This window comes from Pseudophryne corroboree, chromosome 5 (assembly GCF_028390025.1).
Source record: "Pseudophryne corroboree isolate aPseCor3 chromosome 5, aPseCor3.hap2, whole genome shotgun sequence".
Classification (NCBI taxonomy): Eukaryota; Metazoa; Chordata; class Amphibia; order Anura; family Myobatrachidae; genus Pseudophryne; species Pseudophryne corroboree.
The window spans coordinates 741,175,421-741,196,812 of record NC_086448.1 but is presented as its reverse complement, the minus strand read 5'-3'; the positions used below and the strand labels follow the sequence as shown (position 1 = coordinate 741,196,812).

Here is a 21,392-nt window from a genome sequence, read left to right as displayed (position 1 = left end):
AGTGTGAGTGTGTTAATTGTGTGTGTGTGGGACAGTGCGTGTTTGTTAATTGTGTGTGTGGGACAGTGTGCGTGTGTGTTATTTGTGTGTGTGGGACAGTGTGCGTGTGTGTTATTTGTGTGTGTGTGGGACAGTGTGCGTGCGTGTGTGTTAATTGTGTGTGGGACAGTGTGCGTGTGTTAATTGTGTGTGTGTGTTAATTGTCCCGGCGGTTATTGGCGTCTGTAGTGTGCGCCCCGTCCTCCTCCGCTGCCGCTGACAGGAGCGGCGGTGTGCGGCTCTCCCCCTCCTCCGCCGGCTCCGTCCTCCCGTCGTGGCCCTGCAGTGTGTGCCGGTCTCCCCAGCAGCAGCAGCAGCAGGTTAGTCTCTCTCCCCCCTCTCTCTCTCTCTCTCCTCCTGTGGATTGCAGTTTGTAAGTATCATTTTAATTTTTACAGGTACCCCTATTGGATTCTACTGGACAAGTGGACGTGATCGGCGTGGGATGTAGGTAAGTAATCTCTCTCTCATTTTCACAGGTACCCCTATTGGATTCTACTGGACAAGTGGACGTGACCGGCGTGGGATGTAGGTAAGTAATCTGTCTCTCATTTTTACAGATTCCCCTACTGGATTCTACTGGACAAGTGGACGTGACCAGCGTGGGATGTAGGTAAGTAATCTGTCTCTCATTTTTACAGGTACCCCTATTGAATTCTACTGGACAAGTGGACGTGACCAGCGTGGGATGTAGGTAAGTAATCTGTCTCTCATTTTTACAGGTACCCCTATTGGATTCTACTGGACACGTGGACGTGATCGGCGTGGGATGTAGGTAAGTAATCTCTCTCTCATTTTCACAGGTACCCCTATTGGATTCTACTGGACAAGTGGACGTGACCGGCGTGGGATGTAGGTAAGTAATCTGTCTCTCATTTTTACAGATTCCCCTATTGGATTCTACTGGACAAGTGGACGTGACCAGCGTGGGATGTAGGTAAGTAATCTCTCTCTCATTTTTACAGATTCCCCTACTGGATTCTACTGGACAAGTGGACGTGATCGGCGTGGGATGTAGGTAAGTAATCTGTCTCTCATTTTTACAGGTACCCCTATTGAATTCTACTGGACAAGTGGACGTGACCAGCGTGGGATGTAGGTAAGTAATCTGTCTCTCATTTTTACAGGTACCCCTATTGGATTCTACTGGACAAGTGGACGTGATCGGCGTGGGATGTAGGTAAGTAATCTGTCTCTCATTTTTACAGGTACCCCTATTGGATTCTACTGGACAAGTGGACGTGACCGGCGTGGGATGTAGGTAAGTAATCTGTCTCTCATTTTTACAGATTCCCCTACTGGATTCTACTGGACAAGTGGACGTGACCAGCGTGGGATGTAGGTAAGTAATCTGTCTCTCATTTTTACAGCTACCCCTATTGGATTCTACTGGACAAGTGGACGTGACCGGCGTGGGATATAGGTAAGTATGTGTGAGTGTGTCAGTGTGCTTTAATAAATTTTTACTGTCACGGTGTGTGAGTTGTGTTTTTATTTGGGTATTTTTTCTGTTGTAGAACTACAGGTACCGTCGGGCCCGTTATTTCCCTGCATGTTGGTACTTGAGGTTCTCCAAGTACCAGCAAGCGGGGGAGGCTTTCTGGGCCTTGTAGTTCCACAACAAAAAACAATATTTTTTTTTTACTTACATGGCTATCAGCCTCCCATCCACAGCCCACGGATGGGGGGGACAGCCTCGGGCTTCACCCCTGGCCCTTGGGTGCCTGGAGGGGGGGTGACCCCTTGATTTAAGGGGTCCCCACTCCTCCAGGGAACCCCGGCCAGTGGTGACTAGTTGGGGGGGTAATGCCACGGCCGCAGGGACCTACATAAATGTGTCCCCCGGCTGTGGCATTATGTCCCTGGCTAGTGGAGCCCGGTGCTGGTTTTAAAAATACGGGGGGACCCCTACATCTTTTGTCCCCCGTATTTTTGGAACCAGGACCGGACTAAGAGCCCGATGCTGGTTGTCTAAATACGGGGAACCCCTGTCCAATTTTTTCCCAGTATTTAAACAACCAGGACCGGCTCAAAGAGCCCGAGGCTGGTTATACTTAGGAGGGGGACCTCACGCAGTTTTTTTTTACATTTTTAACCCATTCAGACCCTTCTCCATTAAGTTAATGGAAACCCTGGACAACAAAATTGCATTCATGTCCTCCTCCCACTCCCTTCCCAGTCCCAAACACTGATTATTATTTTTTTCTATAAAAATGTACAATATATCACAAGTATGATGAGCAGGCATGCAGCGGGCATTGGCGACTTTGGACTGAGTTGCAAATTAGTGGCGGAGGGCTGGGTCAGTTGATGGTGGGCGAGTTTGTAAGCCATTGGTGGTGGCAGCGGGCATCGGCTCAGAGGCAGTGGCGGGCATTGGCTCGGTGGCGGTAGGGGTCATCGGCAGGATTCGGCGGACATTATGGCTGTAGTGCCTCACCGCACGCCACTGACCTCACCGCACGCCACTGGTGTGTGGGACAGTGTGCGTGTGTGTTAATTGTGTGTGTGGGACAGTGTGAGTGTGTGTTAATTGTGTGTGTGTGGAACAGTGTCAGTGTGTGTAAATTTTTGCAGTCCAGTGTGTGTGTGGGGGAGAGGAAAGTATGAGAATGTGTGTGTGTAGTCTGAGTGGGTGTGTGTAGGATTTGGGGGTGGCCAGTCTGTGTGTGTGTAATCAGTGTGTGTGGAATGTACTAATGGCCATTACCGAAGAGAGATATGTATTAAACCACGGGCACTGAGATGCCCTTCTCACTCACCATTCAGCTGGGTGGGCGAGCCGGGCGGGTGGAAAGCCAGCAGCAGGGGCAGCATGCCGGATATCAGCAGCCGAGGGTGGGGGCTGTAATGCACATGCGGAGCCCAAAGCCGGAGATCAGCAGCATGCTGACCGTCAATAAGCAGCTTCTGCTTCCGCGTTCAACATGCTGCTGATCTCCGGCTTTGGGCTACGCAGGGTTCGGGGGATGGGTGTCCTCTGCCGGTGTACTGCAGCTCCGGGGGTGCGGGCTCCAGAGGCTTTCAGCACTGTTGAATATCCAGCTGCCCCAAGTATGTACAGCCCGCACCCTCTGCTGCTGATATCCGGCATGCTGCTGCTGGCTGTCCCCCCGCCCGGCCGGCTCGGCCACACAGCTGTATGGTGAGAAGGGCATCTCAGTTCCTGAGGTTTAACACATATGCCTCAGAAAATGGCCTCTGCGGTAAACGATACTAATGCTTACCGTGACAGTAACAGCGGGGAGGAAGGCGCACATCGGGATCCTGCAGCATGAAACAAGAACCCCTTCGGAGCGCAGCAGACCACACTGAAAAGGGTGCATACCCGGTGCGGTGCTCTGCATCCCGGGTGGTGCCGAAGATGTGGAGTGTCGGAGGTGGCAGAAGCGCCGCAGCTTGGGGTGAGAAACCGCTGCAGCCCTTCCGCTGCTAAACTCTGCAATTAGTCTATTAAGGGGGTGGGCTCCCCTCATCATAGTGCCCCACAGGCCATGTTAATTCTGGGTGTAGGATCCCCTAACTCTATAATGGGAATTTTGGCTCATATCATGTGCTGTAACGTGAATTTTGGCTAATACCGTGTGCTATAATGTGAATTTCGGCTCATACTATGTGGGGTAATGTGAATTTTGTCTCATTCCGTGTGCTGTAATGTGAATTTCGGCTCATACCGTGTGCTGTAATGTGAATTTCGGCTCATACCATGTGGGGAAATGTGAATTTTGGCTCATACCATGTGGATTAATGTGAATTTTGGCTCATACCGTGTGCTATAATGTGAATTTCGGCTCATACCATGTGCTATAATGTGAATTTTGGCTCATACCATGTGGGGTAATGTGAATTTCGGCTCATACTGTGTGCTATAATGTGAATTTCGGCTCATGCCGTGTGGGGCAATGTGAATTTCAGCTCATACTGTGTGCTATAATGTGAATTTCGGCTCATACCGTGTGCTATAATGTGAAAGGGGCACCAGTACTAGATAGTATAAGGGGTCCTACTACACTGAAGGACACGCCCCTTTTGAGTGACCGCGCCCCTTTTCCGGAGCTTCAACTTCGACCACTGCACCTACATACACATACATACACACACACACACCCTGACATCTTTATATGCAGTGACACCGGTGGCGTCTGCACATACTTTCCTTTTGTATTTTTTTTTATTATCATTTTATTAATTTATTATTTTTATTAAGAAAAAATTATTATTATTATTTTTTTTTGGGGGGGGGCGCCATTATTGATCTTGCCCTGGGCTCCAAAAACCCTAGTTACGCCTCTGACTCATTATAAGTAATGGTTAATGCAGCTCACTAATGAAATCTACATATCTAAAAATGATCATGTATTCTATACAGCACCGTATAACTCAGCTAGTATGAGAGAGAAATTGTTACTTATTGGCCAATTGTTGAAGTCGCTGCATTTATTCCAGTAAAATCACCATTTTCGATCATAACGCCTCAAAAAAACATAAGGAGCACCCGCCTCAAATCCCCCAAAATAGAGGCTGTTGTGATAACTTAAATTGTTGCAATGTTGCTTGTCATCCAGTAAAAATTAAAATAAAGAAATAGAACCCTGCCCTGCACATTCTTTCTCAATGATCAATGGTTCTGGTCAGTGCCGTTTCTTGCGGCGGGCGAGCTGTACAACCGCGAAACTCCGACCCCCAAGCTGGGTACTTGGGAAGAGGGAGGAGGGGGAGCCAAGCTACAGGAAGAGTCGGCGTGACGAGGGAGAGGCGGGCCGAAGAGCGGGAAGAACCTTAACGTAAGTCTATCTCTCTCTTTCTCTCTCTCCTCCCCCCCCCCACCCACCCCTCCTCCTCTGCCACTCGCCATCTAATGAATAAAATGGGGACTCTTGCCTGCCGTATTGTATAAAATGGGGACTCTTGTCTGCCGTATTGTGTAAAATGGGAACTCTTGCCTGCCGTAATGTGTAAAATGGGGACTCTAGCCTGCTGTATTGTGTAAAATGGGGACTCTTGCCTGCCGTAATGTGTAAAATGGGGACTCTTGCCTGCCGTATTGTGTAAAATGGGGACTCTTGCCTGCCTTAATGTGTAAAATGGGGACTCTTGCCTGCCGTAATGTGTAAAATGGGGACTGTTGTCTGTCGTAATGTGTAAAATGAGGACACTTGCCTGCTGTAGTGTGTAAAATGGGGACACAGGCTTGCTATAATGTGTAAAATGGGGACTCTTGCCTGCCGTAATGTGTAAAATGGGGACACTTGCCTGCTGTATTGTGTAAAATGGGGACACAGGCTTGCTGTAATGTGTAAAATGGGGACTCTTGCCTGCCGTAATGTGTAAAATGGGGACTCTTGCCTGCTGTATTGTGTAAAATGGGGACTCTTGCCTGCCGTAATGTGTAAAATGGGGACTCTTGCCTGCCGTATTGTGTAAAATGGGGACACTTGCCTGCCGTATTGTGTAAAATGGGGACACTTGCTTGCTGTAATGTGTAAAATGGGGATTCTTGCCTGCCGTAATGGGGACTCTTGCCTGCCGTAATGTGTAAAATGGGGACTCTTGCCTGCCGTAATGTGTAAAATGGGGACTGTTGTCTGTCGTAATGTGTAAAATGAGGACACTTGCCTGCTGTAGTGTGTAAAATGGGGACACAGGCTTGCTATAATGTGTAAAATGGGGACTCTTGCCTGCCGTAATGTGTAAAATGGGGACACTTGCCTGCTGTATTGTGTAAAATGGGGACACAGGCTTGCTGTAATGTGTAAAATGGGGACTCTTGCCTGCCGTAATGTGTAAAATGGGGACTCTTGCCTGCTGTATTGTGTAAAATGGGGACTCTTGCCTGCCGTAATGTGTAAAATGGGGACTCTTGCCTGCCGTATTGTGTAAAATGGGGACACTTGCCTGCCGTATTGTTTAAAATGGGGACACTTGCTTGCTGTAATGTGTAAAATGGGGATTCTTGCCTGCCGTAATGTGGACTCTTGCCTGCCGTAATGTGTAAAATGGGCATTTAATGTATTAAGGGCATTGCGGTGTATGGCATAATATCAGTTTGTTCTTTTTTTCCTGTGGTCACCGTGATCTGTCGGCACAAGGTCAAAAACTGGGGTGTAAGGTAGTCTTTTTAGACGAGGCCACGCCCATTTTAACGAGGTCACGCCAACTTTATTGAGGGCACGCCCCTTGTCGGGAATGCGCGCGCCTCTGGGGGTGGGGGGCATTTTTTTTTATGGCAATGGGGAGAGGGCGCATTTTTAAATCTCACACTTGGAGCCAAATTGGGTAGAAAAAGCCCTGGTGACCGTGCCCTCCTATGACACGTGACCATGCCCATGTTTACTATCAGTACCACTAAGAAAAAAATTCTACTTGCACCACTGTGAATACCTGTATACATTTGAAGAAAGCTAAACAACTGGTAAAGTTTGCCATGCTGATCGCACTGTGTACTGTCTACTGTCTTATAACTGATTGCTGCTTTAAATTTAGCAGCACAATTACAGATATCTCGCTGGAACCGTAAAATAGGAACCTATTGCATAACTCCCATAGTATTATTATGGCACAGTCGTGTGTCAAATACTCTTATAGTGATTGTGATTTTTGGGGGGGGGATTACCATAAGGTGCCTGGTATCCATTAAACATCTCACTAATCATCAGAACTTGTTACGCTACACCAGGGATCAGGGAACTTTTTTACCTTTTACCTCAAAATATATTTAGATACGCTGACGTTACCCTCTTGATTTGAAAGGAAGGAAATCATATATTATTGTGCATTTATACTGGTTATCACTGTTTATATGGCATTTCTGAGATACTGTGAACTGTATATACACTGCTCAAAAAAATAAAGGGAACACTAAAATAACACATCCTAGATCTGAATGAATGAAATATTCTTATTAAATACTTTGTTCTTTACATAGTTGAATGTGCTGACAACAAAATCACACAAAAATTATCAATGGAAATCAAATTTATTAACCCATGGAGGTCTGGATTTGGAGTCACCGTCAAAATTAAAGTGGAAAAACACACTACAGGCTGATCCAACTTTGATATAATGTCCTTAAAACAAGTCAAAATGAGGCTCAGTAGTGTGTGTGGCCTTCACGTGCCTGTATGACCTCCCTACAACGCCTGGGCATGCTCCTGATGAGGTGGCGGATGGTCTCCTGAGGGATCTCCTCCCAGACCTGGACTAAAGCATCCGCCAACTCCTGGACAGTCTGTGGTGCAACGTGGCATTGGTGGATGGAGTGAGACATGATGTCCCAGATGTGCTCAATTGGATTCAGGTCTAGGGAACGGGCGGGCCAGTCCATAGCATCAATGCCTTCATCTTGCAGGAACTGCTGACACACTCCAGCCACATGAGGTCTAGCATTGTCTTGCATTAGGAGGAACCCAGGGCCAACCGCACCAGCATATGGTCTCACAAGGGGTCTGAGGATCTCATCTCGGTACCTAATGGCAGTCAGGCTACCTCTGGCAAGCACATGGAGGGCTGTGCAGCCCCCCAAAGAAATGCCACCCCACACCATTACTGACCCACTGCCAAACCGGTCATGCTGGAGAATGTTGCAGGCAGCAGAACGTTCTCCTTGGCGTCTCCAGACTCTATCATGTCTGTCACATGTGCTCAGTAAGAACCTGCTTTCATCTGTGAAGAGCACAGGGTGTCAGTGGCGAATTTGCCAATCTTGGTGTTCTCTGGCAAATGCCAAACGTCCTGCACGGTGTTGGGCTGTAAGCACAACCCCCACCTGTGGACGTCGGGCCCTCATACCACCCTCATGGAGTCTGTTTCTGATCGTTTGAGTAGACACATGCACATTTGTGGCTTGCTGGAGGTCATTTTACAGGGCTCTGGCAGTGCTCCTCCTGTTCCTCCTTGCACAAAGGAGGAGGTAGCGGTCCTGCAGCTGGGTTGTTGCCCTCCTACGGCCTCCTCCACGTCTCCTGATGTACTGGCCTGTCTCCTGGTAGCGCCTCCATGCTCTGGACACTACGCTGACAGACACAGCAAACCTTCTTGCCACAGATCGCATTGATGTGCCATCCTGGATGAGCTGCACTACCTGAGCAACTTGTGTGGGTTGTAGGGAGGTCATACAGGCACGTGGAGGCCACACACACTACTGAGCCTCATTTTGACTTGTTTTAAGGACATTACATCAAAGTTGGATCACCCTGTAGTGTGTTTTTCCACTTTAATTTTGAGGGTGACTCCAAATCCAGACCCCCATGGGTTAATAAATTTGATTTCCATTGATAATTTTTGTGTGATTTTGTTGTCAGCACATTCAACTATGTAAAGAACAAAGTATTTAATAAGAATATTTCATTCATTCAGATCTAGGATGTGTTATTTTAGTGTTCCCTTTATTTTTTTGAGCAGTGTATATATATATATATATATATATATATATATATGCAGCGGTCAGGCTCGGCACTCCTTATCGGGAAGGATTACTTGCTGTGGTGCCATCTGAGGATGTGTGGAATCCTTTGTATAGCATGGGAAGCAGAGGCACTCAACAGTCTGATGAAGCAAAATGTATAGCCTTTATTACGGTCCTACGCCGTTTCGGGGTAATCCCCCGTCTTCAGGGACAAGCAGTACAAACATACACGCTACAAACCACATCTAATATACCCTATCTAACAAGTGTTAACTACGTCTAACCTCACTCACCTGTCCGGCGCTGCCATTCCCGCCGCGTCCAGCCGCTGAAGTCGCGGGTCTCAGAACAGTGACGTCATCTGGCCGCGCCGGACCCGGAGAGCCAATGAGAGGATGTTTAAAAGTGTTGCTAAGTGACACCTGTACACAAAAACAGACAACAGTGCATATTACAAGATCATGGAGGAAAACATCCTAAAATACCTCAATAATGCTACAGTTAAAAACATTGGGTGTCAGCTGCTGATAGCAGAATCACAACTAAACTATAAAATGATATATATAGTGTATGTTATAGTTTAGTTGTGATTCTGCTATCAGCAGCTGACACCCGATGTTTTTAACTGTAGCATTATTGAGGTATTTTAGGATGTTTTCCTCCATGATCTTGTAATATGCACTGTTGTCTGTTTTTGTGTACAGGTGTCACTTAGCAACACTTTTAAACATCCTCTCATTGGCTCTCCGGGTCCGGCGCGGCCAGATGACGTCACTGTTCTGAGACCCGCGACTTCAGCGGCTGGACGCGGCGGGAATGGCAGCGCCGGACAGGTGAGTGAGGTTAGACGTAGTTAACACTTGTTAGATAGGGTATATTAGATGTGGTTTGTAGCGTGTATGTTTGTACTGCTTGTCCCTGAAGACGGGGGATTACCCCGAAACGGCGTAGGACCGTAATAAAGGCTATACATTTTGCTTCATCAGACTGTTGAGTGCCTCCGCTTCCCATGCTATACAAAGGATTCCACACATCCTCAGATGGCACCACAGCAAGTAATCCTTCCCGATAAGGAGTGCCGAGCCTGACCGCTGCATACATAGGATATCTCTCTGTTCACACCTAAGCCACAGGTGCAGAGTGTTACTTCCGGCTAAGGCACCCACGGGACATTTTTACTTCAAGTTTAAGTTAGCATTTAATACTTATCTTGACAAGTGCCTTTTTTACCACGTGTTTTTATACGACGGTGACAGCTGCTGTTTTTGCTGAAATACTGCTTTATTGATAGCATCAAAAGCAGTCATTATTATGACAGATGCAAATGCCGACATGGAGTCAGCATGGGAATTGGCACAGGCAGATGCCAAGGAACGTTTTAGCTTTTCAGACGCAGAAGCCCAGGCCATAGTAATAAGGAGGAAACTGGATGATGATCCCCAGTCCGTTACAAAAGAGGAATTATATCGCCGCTGGCAGCGTTTGAAACAAAGGGAATGTGACTTTACGTATCATGGAATTAGTCTTTCCGACTATTACCGCAACAATCAAATCCCGAGGGGTTTTAGAATCCGGAACACCCCCACAATTGGCCGGTATAGCATCCCCTTTTGCCGTAAATGGGTAGCTATACTAAATAAATGTTCCATGGATCTTTTACTATTAGTAGTGGAAGAGTCGACACGGGAATTAACCATCATTAAGGAACAATTGATTGAGTTTGAGAATGCGCACAAGGCGACATTAATACAGGACACTGCCACAAATTGGCTGGAGAAATTACAGGTCCAAATGGACCAATATAGGAGTGACCTCATTAAATACAAAAAAGAAAAACTGTACAAAGTACAGCAAGATTACCAACAGAGAAGAGTATATGCCTGGCTGAACAACACGGGTCCAACACATGAGCGCCCATATTATAACAGAAGACACCGTCAACGACTCAATTTCCAAGAACAGTCGGCATCAAGTACCTCAGCCAGTGACGGGGAGTCCATTAATGCATCATCAGCCTCAGGAAATACATCTTACCCTTTAGGAGCAATTACTCGCTCAGGCAACCAGCCAAAGTTCCCTCGCGGACGAGGAGGTCGGGGCAGAACAAAAGGTTACAACACTCGACGACCTCCACATCCTTAGCAGATTTGGTCATTAACCTTTCGACTTCCCCACTTACTGAAATGGAACACAAGGTCCTGTCTAAAGGACTTTCTTTCGTCCCAACAGTGAAACCAGATACATTCATGGCCAAAGTGGAGAATTATAAATTCAACCGGACTTTACGTTTAAAAGAACATTTTGGTGACAGCTCAAGATCAGCACCGGATTCCACAGTTCCTGACAAACTTAAGAAAATTATACCGAGGTCGAAATTTGATCTTTAACACCAATAATCCATCAATCAGGACATTCTCACGTTTAACAGAACAAATTTATCACAAAGAAGTGACCAAACCATACCATTCCAACTTGAGCCGACAGGAATTAACAGCCCTGAACGACCTTTCTAATAGGACGGACTTGGTGATACGTAGTGCGGATAAGGGTGGCGCTATAGTTATACAAGACCTGTCAGACTACTTATCGGAAAGCAAGCGCCAACTGTCAGACCAAGAGACTTATAGTCCCTTATCTTATGACCCCACTACTCGGTTCAAACAGGAATTGGATGATGTGTTGACACAAGCTACCACATCAGGGATTTTATCTTCTGAACAAAAACGGGCCATGACAGTGGATTTTCCCAAGATTCCACTGTTTTATACAGTACCAAAAGTGCATAAATCACTGGACAATCCACCTGGCCGACCTATAGTGTCGGCCAGGCATTCTTTATATTATCCAGTAGCTATCTTTTTAGACGCATATTTGAACCCTTGTATCCAGGCGATTCCATCATACTTAAAAGATACAACAGCTTTATTGGTTACTTTACAATCATTGGATCAGCCACCAGAGGGTTTAACCCTTTGTAGTGCTGACGTAACTAGTCTCTACACCTGCATCCCCCATGATGCGGGTGTAGAGGCAGTTCGTCGGCTGATCACTGATAATCCTCTTTACTTGGGCCCCTCGATAGAGTTGTTCTTGAAATTGTTGACTTTGGTCTTAACACGTAACTATTTTATTTTCAATGGTCGCATATACTTGCAGGTACTTGGTTGTGCGATGGGGTCCCCTGTGGCCCCATCGTACGCTAATGCCTTTATGTATACTATTGAGAACAAACTGTTTGATTCATCATTGGCATCTTCTATGTACCTCTACAAGAGGTACATAGATGATCTCCTCATCTTGTGGCAGGGAACACGAGAACAACTGGAGCAATTGTTGGAGGCACATAACCAGACTGGGAGTCCAGTTCAATTTACATATCAGATGTCCTCAATAGAGATTCAATACTTGGATGTGACAATTAGATGTCAGGATGGCCGCTTGCACACGGCCTTATATACCAAACATACTGACCGTAATTCACTTTTACATTACACTAGTTCCCATCCGGTATCATTACGCAAGGGATTACCCCAATCACAATTCTTAAGAGCCAGACGTATTATTTCAGATCCAGAACAGGTGGAACCCACCTTGGACCAGATGGTACATAAATTTGCACAGCGGGGATATCCACGCCCTGATCTGTTGGCCAGTAAAAACAAGGTCATGTCTCTACCTAGGGAAACATTGTTGAATTCATCTGGTGAGGGTGATACAAAACAAGTGACCCGCAGAATACCGTGGGTCAACAATTACACAGCAGCCACCACTACTATTACAAAACAGGTTAAGAAGCTCTGGCCAATTGTAAATACTGATAATACATTACCGGCATTATTGGGCTCTCGTGTATTACCTAGTTACACAAGGGGCCCCAATATAGCTGATAGGGTTGTTAAATTGGATGTGTTTCCTCTTACTAAACAGCAACAAACCCATTTCTTACGCCCGAAAGTTGGGTGCTTTCGCTGTTTAGGTTGCTCTACATGTAACACCCTATTGACTGGCTCCACATTTAGCCACCCCCACACGGGCAAAATTTTCAAAATACGACATAGAGTGACCTGTACGACCACTCATGTTGTTTATATGTTGAAATGCCCCTGTGGTCTTGCTTATGTCGGCAAGACACAGCGGCAATTCCGAGAACGGATGGCCCTTCACAGAAGTGCCATAAAACAGGCTAAAGAGAAGGGGACCAGTGAACAACCACTGGCCCGACATTGTCTAATAGCTAAGCATAATGTAGCGAGTTTACAAGCGATCATTATAGATCATGTTCCCCAGCACCACAGAGGAGGAGATCGAAACAGGATCTTATTACAGAGAGAAAGTAGATGGATACATGAATTGAACACTGTATCCCCGGGGGGTTTAAATGAAACTCTGGGTCTACAGTGTTTTCTATAATCAATTTATCATAATTATAGTATATAACCAAAATTATTGTGCATACCATATGTCATCTCCCATGGTTGACAGGCATTGCTTCATTTTTCTTTATTATTGTTCACTATAGAAGCGCTATCTGTATTCCATTACGGGCTTATTTTATAGCTCTATTTTATTCAGCATACACTATATATATCATGTTATAGTTTAGTTGTGATTCTGCTATCAGCAGCTGACACCCAATGTTTTTAACTGTAGCATTATTGAGGTATTTTAGGATGTTTTCCTCCATGATCTTGTAATATGCACTGTTGTCTGTTTTTGTGTACAGGTGTCACTTAGCAACACTTTTAAACATCCTCTCATTGGCTCTCCGGGTCCGGCGCGGCCAGATGACGTCACTGTTCTGAGACCCGCGACTTCAGCGGCTGGACGCGGCGGGAATGGCAGCGCCGGACAGGTGAGTGAGGTTAGACGTAGTTAACACTTGTTAGATAGGGTATATTAGATGTGGTTTGTAGCGTGTATGTTTGTACTGCTTGTCCCTGAAGACGGGGGATTACCCCGAAACGGCGTAGGACCGTAATAAAGGCTATACATTTTGCTTCATCAGACTGTTGAGTGCCTCTGCTTCCCATGCTATATATATATATATATATATATATATATATATTCTTTTTCTTTCTTTTTTTTATTATTTTCGCCAATAATTTTTTGGCAATTTTGGGTTATTAACACTTTCTCCCCAAAACAACAGAATGAGTGTAAGAAAGATGAATGACAGGGGAAGAAGGAGGGGGAACACGACTTTTAGGAGACAAATGGTCACATCCTCACCTCAGTAATGTCAGTGGGAATTTCCCACTGTTATGTGGGCCACTGTCTGATCCTGCGGAACTCCGTCAGCGGTCAGCCACAGAACACTTCAAGTTCTGTGTGTGGGTTGGCAGGCCACGGGCAGGAGGACAGGACAGCGCAGAACGGGCGGGTATGAGGGAGCGCGGTGTGACGTCAGCACGTCACACCGTGGCCAGGAACACAGCACATGGCGGCCAGGAGCACAGCGCAGGGCGGGCAGGAGGGAGCACGGTGTGACGTCAGCACGTCACATCGCGAGCTGGACGGGGCTGTGTCTCGGTAGAGCAACCATCCATTAGCCCAGGAATTTCATTTTTACCCCATTTGGGGTAATTTACCCCTGTTCCCTGACCACTGCACTACACTATTATTTAAAAAACACTTCTTCATCAGAATAAATCAGGTGTCATGCCTTCAGCATATGTAATACATGTCATACTTTCAGCATATGTTATATCATATTATATCATTAGTATTAGCCCTGTCTAGTGGTTAGCACAGATGTGGCATTTGAACCTCACAAGCTTCCTCAGCAGCTCCCAAGTGTATTCTGGGAAGAAATCATGGAAGGCATCCATTTTAGTTCTCTCATGGTCCCAGCCAGCATAACATCCAAAGGTGAGTTTTTCATCCCTATATTTGCCATTATAGATCTGCTGACAGTGAATATGTATTCTAGCATATTCTTGGACATGTGATTTATTAATGTTTGCATACTTTGTTCATGTTTCTGCATCCTGCATGTTTATATGTTTACATTGCATTATACAATTTCGGCATGTTGTAATAGCATTATATTATTTGTATCAGTTTTACCAATTTATTCTACTATATAATAAATACCATTCTTCAGACCATCACATCTGAGTGGGATTATTGGAAAGTAGATGTGGTTATGCTGTATGCCTGAATTTGATTAAGGAAACATCCCAGTGAAGGCAGAACAGCAATGTATAGCTTCTTGACCACAAAAAAATATATATTAGCAAGGTGCAAAAAGCCTGTTCCATGTTAATTGCAATGTGCCTACTATAAAATTGACAACATACATCTCAATATAGCTAAAGGCTGCACTGTAAAAAAGCTCACTACTTTCAATTGCTGCCCAAATAGAAGACCTATGATTTGCCATACAGTCACAAAATGAGTAACAGTCTTGCCAACATACAACAGTGAGCATGGACAACTCAGAAAATAGATAACATGGTTGGAGGTACGGCAGAGGTTATGATGAATCCTTAGCTTGTATTCCATATGCAGATGATGGGAAGTGTCATCAGTAAGCATGCTTCTGCAGCTAGTACAGCCCGCACACCTGTAACATCTCATTTTATGAGACTTAAGCCATGTAGTAGGGTTCTGTGATAAACATAGTTCCAGACGCATAAGGAGATCCCTCACGTTGGGGCCCCATTTATAACTAATAAGGGGTCTACTGGTCAGTAAACTCCAGAATGCTGGGTCTGTGGCGGCCACAATCAGCCAATACTGCATTATGGACTTCCATACTGAGGTACTGGATGTATCATAAATTGTTGTAACTACAAAGGGTTCATCCAAATCCTTCCTCCACCTTCTTATATTTCCTTCTTAAATTGGTCTGTGCTTTGGTGAGAAACCATGAAGTGACAGAGCTGCTGTAACTCCTTTGAGTAAAATGATTGACTATATTTCCAAGTTGTTCTTCTGCCATGTTAGGATCTATTTTTTATCTTTAAAACTTTCAAGAATTGTGAAATACAGTAGGAAGATGTCTGGATGAAAGCTGTCAAAACAGAGAAAAGTGTTGCGGTCTGCAGTTTTTCTATATAGCTTGAGGCCATAACCGGTGTCGGTGGTATAAATTGTGAAAAAATTGATTTGATCAATATGAACATTCATAGTAAATCTGATGGGTGTATCAACTGTATTCAGGTAAACCAACATGGGATTCAGATCATCCATGGTACCCCGCCAAATAAAAGACATCATCAATGTAGCAGCTGTAATGAACAAGACTATCTCCAAATTGCAGGATAATATGCATCCTCTCATATGCATCCATGTAGAGGTTTGCATATGATGGTGCAATGTTACTGTCCATCGCAGTTCCCAGGATCTGGTGATAATATAGTCTGCTACATTTGAAATAATTACAGCACATGACAAAGTTACAGCATTTCGAATAGTTGTATCAAAAACTCAACAGAGGGGTTTCCTGTATGTGATCCAGCCAAATAATTTCTAATGGTATTGATACCATCTCCATGGGAAATAAGCATATATAGAGTTGATACATTCATCATTTCCAACAAAGCATTTTAACATTTTGGTAACATAATGATACGCACTTTCAACAAAGTCATGGGTGTCTTTTAGAAAACTATCAATACTTCTAACACATGTCTGGAAGTAACTATTCAAATATTGTGCAACATGAGAGAAAAGAGAGTTCCTTTGCCGAAATTATCGGCCTTCCGGGTGGACGTACACAATGTAAACAAAAATTATTGGACAATGACAGCACTAAGATTTTATTGATGTCAGTACTTTGTTGGTTCACCATGTGCAGTGATTACTGCAGACACCAATCTTGGCAAACTGACCGCAAGCTCCTGCACAACAGCAGGTGGTATGTTTTGTTATTCTGCCTTAAGTACAGTGACCAACTGCAACACTGAATAAGGTCGAGTCATTCTAGAATGCACCAGTCACTACAATTCATCCCACAGGTTCTCAACGGGGTTAAGATCTGGACTCTGAGCTGTTCCGTCCCTTCGGGTTACAGAATTTTCTGTATACCAGTCCAGGGTCGCCCTGGAAACATCATGCAACCTTTACTGATCCCATTTTCAAATTCTGTTAGCTCCTTCCGGCAAGCAATTTCATTAGCAAATGATCTAACCAGTGCCCCTCGTAATCTCTGGTACTGTACATCATCTGATCAGACAGTTGTCTCTTTACTTCAGTTTTGTAATCAATGTTATTTTATACAACAGCTCCCCCCTTGTCTGCTATCTTAATTGTAATCTGTTAATTCTTGCTTAGGTTATCTTTCCACCTGATTAAGGTTATGTCTCACCCGCTTACGCTGCCAAGCAAGCAAAGTTTTTATACTGGTGTTTTGGGAAGGGAGATCTAAATTACTTTTCCATTTAAATGAACCTTGCACAGTGTAAGTCAATTTTGTGAAAGGAAATCTCTCTTTGAGTCTCTTGAGTTTATGAAACAATTTGTATTAATCAATAGACCATCTGAATTGATCAAATGGGACTGTCAGGACAAATGATAGATCTTTTGATATTATCCCCATCTTTTGATATTATTGTTAAGTTCAAAGGAAGACAAGCTGACTACAGACTCTGTACTATCTTGGACTCCTTTCTCTTGCTTTTGATAGTGATCTCAGAGTGGGTGGGGCCTTCTCCATCTAAAGTGTGATTAGCTAATTGTGTTAGGTTGTTTAGATGATGTCTAAGTAATTAAATATTTCATTGTATATATTATAATTAGAGATGTACGCTAAACCATTTTTGCTGGTTTTGGTTCTAATTCATTATCCGGTTTTGGATTTCGGCCATGACTGGTTTGGGGTTTTTATTTTTTCAACACATTGGCAAAAAAAGCTAAAATCACATCATTTGGGCCTTTATTATTAACCTCAATAACATTAATTTCCACACATTTCTAGTCAATTTTGACCACCTCACAACTCATAATATTGTTTTCATTCGCTTTAGGCCATAGGCTGTAGCGAGCTGGTTGATTATTAAGTGACAGAGCAGTGGCACAAACACGTGGCAATTTATAGCACATCTATGAAACTTTGCCACAACAAAGTTTGATACAGTGCCCAGAACAGTACAAACAATAGATATATATATTTTTTCTTTTTTGAACTTGCAGCTCAGTTCAAACTACATAGAGTCACAGGGCTTTGAACAAAGCGCACTAGAGTAAAGTGCACCAAACAGTACAAACAATAGATCTATCTATATATAACATGTAGAAGGGCACTCTGGGATATGTAGCAAAGCTGCTGGGGTGCCTTCCCAAAAATCATATACAAATGCAGGTGTCCCCCAAAGAAGTAACAGGGGCCACTCCTCCGGTCTTGTACAAAATAAAAAAGTGTGCTTTTATTTAGCCCACATTTCAAGACCCATTGGCCTTTTCGTCAAGGTGCAAACAATCATAAAAGTGTAAAGCTTACCTTAAGTAAGGGGAATATGATCCCTAAAGTTTCTCATACATTACTGCGATTTCTCCTAAGGGAGAAATCCCAGCTGATACCCCTTGAGCTGCCCGGGAGCAGTCCTTTTGCATGTGACATATCGCATGCAATCCCGTTCCACACTGCCGGAGCTCGCCCCGAGTCGGTGGCTGGACATGCAGCACGTCCGATTTCCGACTCTGGTCCGATGCGCACAGGGCCGCGCATCGGATTGGATGTCAAACACATCCAATTTGGCCACTTTTCACCCGATTTCTCTGCCCGATCTGTCAGAGTCGGGTGAAAAGTGATCCTATCGGACAAGTGTATGGCCAGCTTAAGTGACCCCGTGAGAGTGCTCCTCCTCCCTGGCATGGCTTTTAATTAAGTGACTATTTTAAATCTAAGAAAATACCCTGTGGGTTCCTTATTAGAAATTGTCCATTTATTGGAAGTTTTGTAAAAAGTGGATAGCAATCCTTAATAAATGTTCTTACACTCTATTATTATTAGTCATTGAACAGTCTAAAAAAGAACTGATTATTTCTAATAAAATTGAGAGATTTGAAAGTATACATTTACAGGTGTTACAGGCTGATAAAGACACTGGGGCAGATGTGGTCAATCAGCTCCAATATGCAAATTGACAGTTAGGAGCTGACTGGCTGGTGCGTTTATCACCTTGCACTTATCACTGGTTTATCACTTCCTTATGCCTTCTCCAGGTTAATACATCTGCCCCACTGATTAGATTGAAAAACTCACTAGTCAAATGAGCATTTATAAAAAAAAGACCTAATTAAATTTAAGAAACAGAAATTGCGAAAAGGTGGAAATGGATTACGAAAGGCATCAGGCCTACCGATGGTTGTCTGGTGGTCAATCTGCATATAGAAGGAGAAAAACATTTTTTAGAAGGAACTACCCAAAATCACAAGTGGACGCTGATTCATCACAAGATTCATATAGTAATTCAAGCGATGCAGAGGTATCTAGGTTCTCCTCTAAACGACAACCATCAAACCCTTTAGGGGTAACTACTCATATGCGAGTCAATATGGCAAAAAGCGCAACAGTAGATGAGGGGGACAAAATAGAAGGGGAAAAACATGGAAGAAGGCCTCCACTTCCTTGAAGAAATTATATTTAATCTGTCCTACCATACTTTGTCCAATAGAAAAGCCTGTCTTTGGTTCCCTCCAATGCTTTTGATAAATTCAACTGGCAGATTGAAAAATTAAATCTACATAAACAATTAAAATTGAAGTTTTTATATAAAAATCAGAAACCTTCTAAGGAGCCAACTATACCAATGCCCGCTAATTTAAGACAAATTAGTGAAAAGTCAACTTTGCATGGTGTCAAATAATGCAACCATTATTGGATTATGAAGTGAAAGAGAAAACTAGATACAGAACTTCAGACCACCCTAATTTATCAGTACTGGAAAGACAACACAAATTTAGTCATACGCCCCGCTGATATAGGCGGAGCATTGTTCTACAAGATGCTGGGGACTATGCACAGGAGATTCTTCAACAACTATAAGATTGCTCTGTTTATAAGTGACTTAGTGCTGATACAACATTTATGTTTTGGAAGAAGTTAACAAAGATCTTAACTATGGCTAAGGATGCAGCATTGGTGGATGAGGAAATGTTTTCGATTCTGCATCCCAAATTTCCAGTTATTCCTGTTTTCTATACTGTTCCGAAAATCCACAAGGGGTTGACTCCCCCTCAAGGTCGACCCATTATTTAAGCCTGAGGATTGTTGTTCCAACCGACATCAGTGTGGCTGTACTCAATTCTTCAGCCGATTATTCAAAAACAGGAACAGTGTCTGCTTGATACTATAATGTTACTGAATAAGTTACAGTCATAAAGTGCGTAACCTGATAACCTCTGGTTAATTACAGCTGATGCTACAAGTTTGTACACTGTAATTCCTCATAATGAGGGCATAGCATCTGTTAGGAGGTTGTTACTTAATGAGGGGTGTGTTGATGCAAGTCACATTGAGATATATCTGATGCTGCTTAAGCTTAGTCTTACAAAAATTACTTTGTGTTTTACGGAATATTTTATCAGCAGATAACGGGCTGATCCATGGGATCCTCAGTGGTTCCGGCATATGTCAATACTTACATGTTCCAAATTGAGATTTCATTATTCTTTGAAAATTGTGACATCTCGGGTGAAATAGTTTTTTTATAGTCGCTTTATTGATGACTTACTTAATTTTTGGAAAGGTACAGAGGATAAATTTATAAATTTCATGAAAGCCCATAATAGGACTAACTGCCCTGTAAAGTTCACTTATACTATGAGTCGTGAGACCACTGATTTTTTTGGACGTAAGGATTTGTAAAAGGGGTAGATCTTTGGTGATAACATGATTGTCTAAATCCACGGATAGAAATTCAATGTTGCAATATCAAAGCTGTCACCCAAAGAGTTTAAAACTTGGTCTACCTGATTCACAAATGCTTTGCATCCATAGGTTGAATAGTGATAGACAAAATACGTTGGTGCAATTAGATCAGATGGTAGATAAAATTGCAGTACGAGGATATAATAGTAAGCATTTGGAGAAGACCAAACAACGTGTCTTGGCCATTGATAGAAAACGATTGTTGGTGAGGAATCCAAGAGAGAGCCAAAATCTAAGATTTCCACGGTTAACTCAATAGTCAACATCATCTCCTATGATTCGTAGTATGGCCAATAAATTGTGTCCTTTATTTACTTCTGATGCCGAATTGGGACTGAAGGATTCTTCCAGGGGAAAGAATTTACGTGATATGTTAGTGAAAACTAATTTTAACTCTACAGCGGGGTTATTACCAAAATATTTTTTGTCATCAAAACAATTTGATTGTTTTGAATTTGCCTGTGTGACTTGCAGACATCTGATTACAGGAGATACCTATAACTATCCCCATTCAGGGAAGCAATTTAAAATCAGACACCATTTGACATGCAACAGCAGTTACCTGATTTATCAACTAATCAGTCCCTGTGGATTGTCTGACATAGGGAAAACTATGTGTAAATTTAAAGAACACATGGTATATCAGCGCTATGCTATACGCACAACTTTGACAACTGGGTACAACGACCAGCCAGTTGCACAGCATTTTGTGGGGAAAAAAGCATTCTTTTGCCTCATCACAACAATATACGATATAGGATATAGGATACGATATAGGATAATCGATTAGCGGGCATTGGTATAGTTGGCTCCTTAGAAGGTTTCTGATTTTTATAAAAAAAACTTCAATTTTAATTGTTTATGTAGATTTAATTTTTCAATCTGCCAGTTGAACTCATCAAAAGCATTGGAGGGAACTAAAGACAGGCTTTTCTATTGGACAAAGTATGGTAGGACAGATTAAATATAATTTCTTCAAGGAAGTGGAGGCCTTCTTCCATGTTTTTCCCCTTCTATTTTGTCCCCCTCATCTACTGTTGCGCTTTTTGCCATATTCACTCGCATATGAGTAGT

The 21,392-nt window shown here is 43.5% G+C and overlaps 1 long non-coding RNA gene across 1 annotated transcript in view; it reads left to right on the top strand.

The window, feature by feature from the left end:
- The first annotated feature begins 13,171 nt into the window (after window positions 1-13,171).
- Window positions 13,172-21,392, top strand: part of LOC134929405 (uncharacterized) — an 89,768-nt gene continuing 81,547 nt past the window's right edge. Inside the window, exon 1 of the long non-coding RNA XR_010178544.1 lies at window positions 13,172-13,295. This is a non-coding gene — a long non-coding RNA (uncharacterized LOC134929405). The remainder of the gene's footprint in view (window positions 13,296-21,392) is intronic.